Source organism: Leopardus geoffroyi, chromosome C3 (assembly GCF_018350155.1).
Source record: "Leopardus geoffroyi isolate Oge1 chromosome C3, O.geoffroyi_Oge1_pat1.0, whole genome shotgun sequence".
Lineage (NCBI taxonomy): Eukaryota > Metazoa > Chordata > Mammalia > Carnivora > Felidae > Leopardus > Leopardus geoffroyi.
The window spans coordinates 150,952-160,997 of record NC_059338.1 but is presented as its reverse complement, the minus strand read 5'-3'; the positions used below and the strand labels follow the sequence as shown (position 1 = coordinate 160,997).

At 44.9% G+C, this 10,046-nt stretch overlaps 1 long non-coding RNA gene across 1 annotated transcript; it reads right to left on the bottom strand.

Moving 5' to 3' along the window:
* Positions 1 to 273: 273 nt before the first annotated feature.
* On the bottom strand, positions 274 to 8,077 carry LOC123586022. The gene is made up of 2 exons (XR_006706542.1): positions 7,977 to 8,077; positions 274 to 939 (listed from the first exon to the last, which is right to left on the bottom strand). It is a non-coding gene; the product is annotated as an uncharacterized LOC123586022 (long non-coding RNA).
* Between the last annotated feature and the right edge of the window lie 1,969 nt (positions 8,078 to 10,046).

Here is a 10,046-nt window from a genome sequence, read left to right as displayed (position 1 = left end):
AGGTGAGGTCCTCATATTTATTCTTTCTCTCTTCAATTAATTACACATGTTAGGCTCTCTCTCTCTCTCTCTCTCTCTTAGTGGATCCCATTTCTAGTTACCAAATTCTCTACCAGTTACGACTGTATTCAGTTGTAAGGCACAGGAAACCTGACTAACAATGGCATAAAGAAATTTGCATTTAAGTGCCTTATAAAATAAGTCTGAGATTCAGAATTCAGACTCAGAGATGCTGTTCTGTCCCCTATTGCTGCATTACATACCACCCAACACTTGTTAAATTAAAACAAATTTATTATCTCTCAAGGTTCTATAAGTAGACTGTAATCAGTCAATGGGGTTCTCATTTGGGACCTCTCATGCAGTTGAAGACAGATGTTGGGGCTGGAGTCATCAGAAAGTTCAAATTAATTCAGTTTCCAAGGTAGCTCACTCAATTACCCTGGCATTTGGCACCAGTTGTTAGCTGGGAGTCAGCTGGAATGCCTACCTGTGACCTCTCTATGTAGCTTGGGCTTCTCAGAACATGGCATCTAGGTTCTGAGAGGAAGTGTACCCAAAGTGAGCAGCCCAAGAGGCCCCAAAGGGGGCTATGAGGCTTTTTAAGATTTATCTCAGAAATCCAAGAGCATCATTTCTGCTGCATTCTGTTGATCAAGTAAGTCATTATGCTGGCCCAGATTCAAGGAGAAGAGAATTAGGCCCCATCTTTTCATGTGAGGAGCAGTAGCATGAAGTTAACAGTGGCCATCTTTGGAGACTGTATACCATGGTCTGACTTCTAGCAACCATGTACAAAATGCAGTCACCTCCTTCCCCAAATCCACCTCATTAAGGCATCAATGTGAGGCCGAGGGGCTTGTCATCCATGTCAGGTCTGAATCTGGATGTCATCTCTGCATGTACCTCATCAAGAGTGGTTCTCCTTGACTTGAAGATCTATGAAGAACAGATTCAACACACAAAGGTGAGACAGGTAATAAATACTCCTAGTCAAAAAGAGTGGTGGTAGATTGAAGGCACAAAAGTGCCATTGGTCCATAGCAATTCTGAAATTGAGTCAGACACATGCCACCAGATTCTTGACTAGTGTCCAGTTCTGCTTCCTATAAGTGGTTCTTGGATCCACTCTCTTGGCTCTCGGTTTCATTGTCTTTAACTCTTTATTTTCGGTACGCAATGTCTGTGTTTGTAGCTAAGCGGCTTTCTCAGCCTTGGGCCTTCTGCCCAAGGAAGTCGATCACCCAAAGCTTCTTTTGTTTGAATTGTCTCTATCCCTTTCAGTCAAAGCTTATGTAATTCCTTTAAAAATGTTGTGGACTTGGGGTGCCTGGGTGGCTCAGTTGGTTAAGCCTCTGACTTCAGTTCAGGTCATGATCTCACAGTTTGTGGGTTCTGGCCCCATGTTGGGCTCTGTGCTGACAGATCAGAGCCTGGACCCTGCTTCAGTTTTGTGTCTCCCACTCTCTTTTCCCCTCCCCCACTCATGCTTTGTCTTTCTCTCTCTCTCAAAAATAAATTTAAAAAACATTTAAAATTTTTTTAAAAAAGGGAAAAGGTTGTGGACTTCTTGTGTATCAACTTATAATTCACTTAGTTAGACAAAAGCCACACTTAACAAATCTCTCTGAGACTGGTGCCTCCCTACCTTACACTGAGGGACAGGGAGCTGGGAGAAAGGCCCTCCTGTCTGAAAGGGTCTAAGAGGCACACTTCTTTCTTTCCTTTCCTTTCCTTTCCTTTCCTTTCCTTTCCTTTCCTTTCCTTTCCTTTCCTTCCTTTCCTTTCCTCTTCTTTTCTTTTCCATCTTATCTTATTATCTTAAATACAATTTATTGTCAAGTTAGCTAATGTACAGTGTATACAGTGTGCTCTTAGCTTCAGCAGGAGATTCCCATGATTCATCACTTATGTACAATACCCAGTGCTCATCCCAACAAGTACTCCCCTAATGCCCATCACCCACTTTCCCCTCTCCCCTGCATCCCCCACCTGCAACCTCAGTTTGTTCTCTGTATTTAAGAGTCTTTTATGGTTTGCCTCCCTCTCTGTTTGAAGCAATTTTTCCCCCTTCCCTTCCTCCATGGTCTTCTGTTAAGTTTCTCAAGTTCCACATATGAGTGAAAACACATGGTATCTGTCTTTCTCTGGCTGACTTATTTCACTTAGCATAATACTCTCCAGTTCCATCCACATTGTTGCAAATGGCAAGATTTAATTCTTTCTTGTTGCCAAGTAGATTCCATTGTATATATAAACCACATCTTCTTTATCCATTCATCAGTAGATGGACATTTAGACTCTTTCCATAATTTGGCTATTATTGATAGTACTGCTATAAACATTGGGGTGCATGTGCCCCTATGCATCAGCACTTCTGTATCCTTTGGATAAATTCCTAGTATTGCAATTGCTGGGTCATAGTGTAGTTCTATTTTTAATTTTTTGGGGGAACCTCCACACTGTTTTCCAGACTGGCTGCACCAGGTTGCATTCCCACCAACGATGCAAGAGGGTTCCTGTTTCTCCACATCCTCTGAAATTCCACATGTATTTTCCTGAATTGTTAATTTTAGCCATTCTGACTGGTGGGAGGTGGTATCTCAGTGTGGTTTTGATTTGTATTTCCTTGATGGTGAGCCATGTTGAACATCTTTTCATGTGTCTGTTGGCCGTTTGGAGGTCTTCTTTGGAAAAGCGTCTGTTTGTGTCTTCTACCCATTTCTTCACTGGATTATTTGTTTTTTGGGTGTTGTGTTTGGTAAGTTCTTTATAGATTTTGGATACTAACCCTTTATCTGATATGTCGTTTGCAAATATCTTCTCCCATTTTGTCGGTTGCCTTTTAATTTTGTTGATTGTTTCCTTTCCTGTGCAGAAGTTTTTTATCTTGATCAAGTCCTAATAGTTGGTTTTTGCTTTTACTTCCCTTGCCTTTGGAGATGTGTCAAGTAAGAAGTTGCTGCGGCTGAGGTCAAAGAGGTTGTTGCCTGTTTTCTCCTGTAGGGTTTTGATGGTTTCCTGTCTCACATTTAGGTCTTCATCCATTTTGAGTTTATTTTTGTATATGGTGTAAGAAAGTGGTTCAGTTTCATTCTTCTGCATGTTGCTGTCCAGTTCTCCCAGCACCATTTGCTAAAGAGACATTTTTCCATGGATACTCTTTCCTGCTTTGTCAAAGATTAGTTGGCCATACATTTGTGGACCTAATTCTGGGTTCTCTGTTCTATTCCACTGGTCTATGTGTCTGTTGTTTTGCCAATACCATACTGTCTTGATGATTACAGCTTTGTAGTAGAGACTAAAAAGTCCGGTATTGTGATGCCTCCTGCTTTGGTTTTCCTTTTCAACATTACTTTGGCTATTTGGGGTCTTTTGTGGTTCCATACAAGTTTTAGGATTGTTCTAGCTCTGAGGAAAATGCCAGTGCAATTTTGATTGGGATTGCATTGAACGTGTAGATTGCTTTGGACAGTATTGGCATTTTAACAATATTTGTTCTTCCAATCCATGAGCATGGAATGTTTTTGCTTTTCTTTGTGTCTTCTTCAAATTCTTTCATAAATTTTCTATAGTTTTCAGCATATAAATCTTTTACATCTTTGGTCAGGTTTATTTCTAGGTATTTTATGGTTCTCAGTGCAGTAGTAAATGGGACTGATTTCTTGATTTCTCTTTCTGTTGCTTCATTATTGGTGTATAGACATGCAACCGATTTCTGTACATTGACTTTGTATCCTGCGACTTTGCTGAATTCATGTATCAGTTCTAGCAGCTTTTTGGTGGAGTCTTTCGAGTTTTCCATGTAGAGTATCATGTCATCTGTGAAAAGTGAACGTTTGACTTCTTTGCTAATTTAGATGGCTTTTATTTCATTTTGTTGTCTGATTGCTGAGGCTAGGACTTCCAACACTATGTGAAACAACAGTGGTGAGAGTGGACATCCCTGTCATGTTCCTGATCTCAGGGGGAAAGCTCTCAGTGTTTCCCCATTGAGGATGATATTAGCTGTGGACTTTTCATATATGGCTTTTATGATGTTATGTTCCTTCTATCCTCACTTTCTTGAGGGTTTTTATTAATAAAGGATGCTGTATTTTGTCAAATGCTTTTTCTGCATCTATTGACAGGATCATATGGTTCTTATCCTTTCTCTTATTAATATGATGTATCACATTGATTGATTTGCGAATATTGAAACAGCCCTGCAGCCCAGGAATGAATTCCGCTTGATCATGGTGGATAATTCTCTTAACATGCTGTTGAATTTGATTTGCTAGTATCTTGTTGAGAATTTTCGCATCCATGTTCATCAGGGATATTGGCCTGTAATTCTCCTTTTTAGTGAGGTCTCTGTCTGGTTTGGGAATCCAGGTAATGCTGGCTTCAAAGAATGAGTCCACAAGTTTTCCTTCCATTTCTATTTTTTGGAACAGCTTGAGAAGAGTAGGTATTAACTCTGCTTTAAATGTCACAGAATTTCCCTGGGAAGCCATTTGGTCCAGGACTCTTATTTGTTGGGAGATTTTTGATAACCGATTCGATTTCTTTGCTGATTATAGTCTGGTCACATTTTCTATTTCTTCCCATTTGAGTTTTGGTATTGTGTGGGTGTCTAAGGATTTGCCCATTTCTTCCAGGTTGTCCAGTTTGTTGGCATATAATTTTTCATAGTATTTTATATTTCCCTGATAATTGTTTGTATTTCTGAGGGATTGGTTGTGATAATTCCATTTTCGTAATTTTATCTATTTGGGTCCTCTCTCTTTTCTTTTTGAGAAGCCTGGCTTCTTTTCTTCTTTCAAAAAACCGGCTCTTAGATTCATTGATCTATTCTACTTTTTAAGAAATTCTATATTGTTTATTTCTGCTTCAATCTTTATTATCTCTCTTTTTCTGCTGGCTTTGGGGTTTCTTTGCTGCTTCTAGTTCTTTTAGGTGTGCAGTTAGGTTTTATATTAGGGATTTTCCTCGTTTCTTGAGATAGGCCTGGATTGCAATGTATTTTCCTCTTAGGACTGCCTTTTCTGCATCCCAAAGTGTTTGGACTGTCGTGTTTTCATTTTCATTTGCTTCCACATATTTTTAAATTTCTTCTCTAATTGCCTGGTTGACCCATTCATTCTTTAGTAGGGTGTTCCTTAACCTCCATGCATTTTGGAGGTTTTCCAAACTTTTTCCTGTGGTTGATTTCAAGTTTCATAGCATTGTGATGTGAAAGTGTGCATGGTATGATCTCAATTCTTTTATATTTATTGAGGGCTGTTTTGTGAGCCAGTATGTGGTCTATCTTGGAGAATGTTCCATGTGCACTGGAGAAGAATGTGTATTCTGCTGCTTTTGCATGAAAAGAGGCACACTTCTAAAATTATTAGAAGCCAACTTGTTTATCTAGATCTATGAGACTTGTCCTTAAATCTTTTTAAGTCTCTACTTTGACTTCAGTTTTTCCCCGATCTCTTTTTATTGGCAAGACCCTGGGTTTGATCTTTGTCCTGAAGCCATTTATTACTTCGAGAGCCATTTGCTGGCTGTAAAGATTGTTTGGGGCCCTCTATATTTCCTTTAAAAAGACTGAGTCTTTTAGTTCATCTCTTCCTTCTCATATCATATTTTATCATAGGCATCCAGAAGAAGCAGGCACTTGCAACATCCCACCTAAACTTCTCCTTAGCTAAACCCATGAGTTCATTAGGTGCTCTTTCTGTTTTCCATATTACCATAGACAGTAATGTTCCCAGACATTCCACTGCTACACAACAGGGGTCACTTTTCTTTAGCTTCAGTAACAATTTCCTCACTGTCCTTCCAGTTATTACTACTAACCTCCTGGAGGTCCGTGTAGCTTTCAGTCATTGCCTGGTCCCAAAGCCAATGACACGTGCTTCAGGTTTTTGTAATAGCAGCATCCCACTTTTGCAGGTCTTTGATGAAAGATTCAAGGAACCGCCTCATGCTAACTTTCTACACTTTTTGTACCAATTCCTTTATCACTACATTTAGGTTTCCATTTGGTCTGCATCCCAAGGTACACCAATGGACAATTAGACCAAATATTTTGTCATTTCATAACAAGGGTCCCGGCTTTCCAGCCTGCACATATTGGGTTCTCCTGTCTCTCTGTCTTCCCTCCTCTGCTTAGCCAATTCCACATTTTAGATTCTTTTACTTTAGAACTCCACTTTCAGATGTAAAATTGTCTATCCATTTGGAATTTATTCACCTATGAATTGCAGATAACCTGACCAATAACAGCGGCTTTAATTGTCTTATATAACAAGAAGTCTGGGGTGGGCAGTTCAGGGTTGGTTTAGGGGCACTAAGTGTCTTTTCATTTTTTTTCTTTTTTCTTTGTAACCTATAGTATATATGCCTTTCCCCTCTTGCATGCTGCTTCATGATCACAAGATGGCTGCTATAGCCCCAGGTTTCACTGTCCATGTTCCAGTCTGGAAGATAGAGGAAGGGTAAGATGTAGAAATCTTCCACTGAGATTTATTTTTGAGAAGAGAGAGACAGAGCATGAATGGGGGAGGAGAGAGAAAGAGGGAGACACAGAATCTGAAACAGGCTCCAGGCTCTGAGCTGTCAGCACAGAGCCCGACACGGGGCTCAAACTCACGGACTGTGGGATCATGACCTGAGGTGAAGTCAGACGCTTAACCAACTGAGCCACCCAAGTGCCCCGAGACTTTGCTTTTTTATTATGCAGGAAGTACTCTCTCCAGGTATTTCCACTTGCAACTCTTTGGTCATAAAAATGAAATATGGCTTAGCTGAAACCAAGTAGCTTTAGCTGGGTATGTTGACACTTTGAAAGAAAAAAAAGTTAAAAAAAATTAAAAAAAAAATTTTCAAAGTAGGCTTCATGCCCAGCATGGAGCCCAATGCAGGGTTGAACTCATGACCCTGAGGTCAAGACCTGACCTGAGGTCCAAAGTTGGATGCTTAACCAACTGAGCCACTCAGGCACCCCTAGGTTTTAATTATAAGGAAAGAGAGGCTGGGCAGTTGCTTTCTTACTTTTCTTACTTCCATGGGAAAGTGTGATGCTTGCCAGACACTTAGGAGGCGCTCAGACTAGAGCCCCGAAGACGGAAGGGAGCTGAGGGAGAAGGTACAGGGGACAACCTGCTGGTTCTCATGCTTCTGAGTAACCATGTGTCTGGGCCAGCGAGGCAGGCTGGTCAGGCCCAGCGACAAGAAGACAGAAGCCCGCCTGCTACCATCTTGTAGGAGAGGGCCCGAGATGGAGAGAAACACTCCCACAGCTGCTCTCTCAGCCCCGTCACTAGACTCTCTCCACAGAGGAGGAAACAGGGAGGGAGCAGCGTCTGCAGTTCCTGGAGGTGTCCCTCCGCCCAGGCTCTCTGCTGGGCCTGTCGAGCACTGTCTCCTCGAGTCCTCACAACGGTTGGAAGAGGGCTGTGCTGGTAGTAACTGCACTTCCAAGAGGAGGGAATCGGGGCTGGGAGAGTCGAATAAGGAGCAGTGCTGGGACTTGACCCTGGTCTGTAAGAAAGGCCTCACGTCTACAGGACACAGGATACTGGAGTCAAAGGTCTTCCTCCCCTTCTTCTGGCTACGTCCAATGCCTTGGGGTTTGTGTGAAGGCAAGGGGACTTGGGTGATGTGAGAGTAAGTGAGATGATGCATTTTCAGAAATACCAAATAAAGCTGTGCTGTCTAGTTACCAATAGGTTTACAACCTATTGGAAATATGTATGAACCCCATCCCCCCAAACAATAGAGTCCCAAACCCTTAGACATATCACTTTCTGGTTCTTCTTCCCCTCTCCATTTTGCCGGCTTTGCAATGAGCATGAGCCAAAGAACTGGAGTCTCTGCCTCACCTCAAGGAATGTGCATTTGTTCCAATCAGACTACTTTTTGTCTTATGGGGGCACAGGTGACTTCTGGGTAAGGCTGTAACCTCTGTCGTGCTCAGCCAATGAGGAACCGGGGGAGGCACTTACCTCTGTAGTGCTCAGCCAATGAGGAACCAGGGGAAGGACTTCACACTAGGAGGTAAGTTGCTGTAACTGCCCCGAGCTTGCCTGTCCATCAGACGTGCTCTTGCAAGAATGTTGGTTAAAGCCTTGCTTCACTGTGTTGTAAGTCTCCATGGTCCCTCCTTTGATTGGGTCAGTGGGTTTATTTCTCACAGGGGAGCAGAGTCCAGACCTTCTTGGTCTCTTGATTCTGAATCAAGGGGAAACCCGACTCACTTGGTGGTGGTCTGATTGCTCACGATGGATCCTGGCTTCTGCTGGGACTCAGTTCCCCATTCTTGGACTGTTTTGGCTGGTGGAGACTGGCCTCAGATGGCTGGGCATTAAATGGGGCTAATTTCTTTTGCTTCTGAGCATTTGACACACTAACAAACGCCAGACTTACCCAGCTGGTCGCAAGAATCCTCTCAGAAGATCTCTGCTGAGGCAGAGCAGGAGGGTCCAGAAAATGGCACTGTTCAGAGGACCGTTGGCCAAGTTACTTCCCACCTGCTCTTGGGGCTACAGCTGGAAGGAGAGCCCCAGGAGAGCCTCACCTCCTATCGGGGATTGCTGCCGCCTCAGCCTTTGCTCTTTTGGGCCTACCCTTGACAGCCTATTGACCCTCCAAGAAAGAGGTACTGGAGTCCAAGGTGGCTTCTGAGACCGGGGAATGACTGAAATGGGGCTCCCCATGCTCCTAGCTTCAGGTCACATGATCTCTCCACCAACTCACTGCTCCCATCTGGGAAGTGGGCACAACTGGCATTGACTTGGCCATCAAAAGCGGTAACAGGTCTAAGCCCCACAGGCTCTCCTTGGTCTCAGTTCAGACATCCCCAGCAAAGGTTTCTCTGGCTGCAGCCCCAGTAATCAAACATTCCCTCCTCACCTCCCCACAGGTGGCTTAGATGATGAGAAATAACTCGCATCAGAGGGACAACAGCTCGTGGCTCCATGGGGCTGGGGGACTGGGAGTGCTTACCCTGTCCCTTGGGCCCAGGTCCTTCTGGAACAAGCACTTGAATAAACAGGTGCTCTTTATTTCTCCTTGAGGTGAAGAACCAGACACTGACCTTCAGAGGGCAATGCAATTTCCCAAGAGCCTTTCAAAGGCTGTGGTGATAATAGTGGAGGCAGTGGAGGGGGAGGAGGAGAAGGAGAGAGAAGGGGAGAGGAAGGAGAAGGGGGAGGGCGTGGGGAGAGGGGGAGGGGGAGGGAGAAAAGAAGAGGGGGGAGGGGAGGAAAGGAGAGGGGGAGGGAAGGGGGGCGAGGGGAAGGGAGGGAGAAGGGAGGAGAGATGGAGGGGGAGGGGGAGGAGAGAGAGGGAGGGAAAGGGAGGGGGAGGGGAAGGAGGGGAGGGGGAGGGGGACAGGGAAAGGGGAGGCAGGGAAAGGGAGGGGAGGGGAGGGTGAGGAGGGCAGGGAGGGGGGCAGGGAGAGGGAGGGGAAGGGGAGGGAGAGGAGGGGGAGGGTCAGTGCTGTAGGAAGTCCTTCCAGGTCAGAGGGCATCTCTCCCACCCTCCCACCCACAGCTGGGGCAGAGACTCACCTTCTAGATGTACTGCCGTCCTCAGCAGCAGGCTCCACCCCTGCATCACCAGCTGTGGTGAGGGCTCCAAGGCACAGAATCAAGTGGACCGTGGAGGGTGGGGAAGGAGGAGCATCCAGGGAGCTGTGCCCGCCTCCCGGGTGAGCGCCCGCCCCTCCCCCGCAGCGGGCAAACAGGCGCACCTCACTGGGGGGGGGGGGGAAGGGGCCGCAGGCTGAGGACCCCGCACTCGGTGCCAGCCCGCCACCCCCCTTTCCCTTGGCACGGATACCACCAACCTGGCCTACGTTTGTTTGTTGTCACCTGTGTCCCCCATTTGGTTGTCATCGCCACAGACCCAGGACGAATCTGTCTTGTTTCTGAGCACACCCACGGTGCCTCAGACAGGTGACTTAAATAGTTACATGAATAATGAGTGGCTCTTAGGCCTGCCACTTGTTAGGTATGTGACCTCAGGCAAGTTACCTACCTCTCAGTTAACATCTGTGCCCTGACTATGAGCAG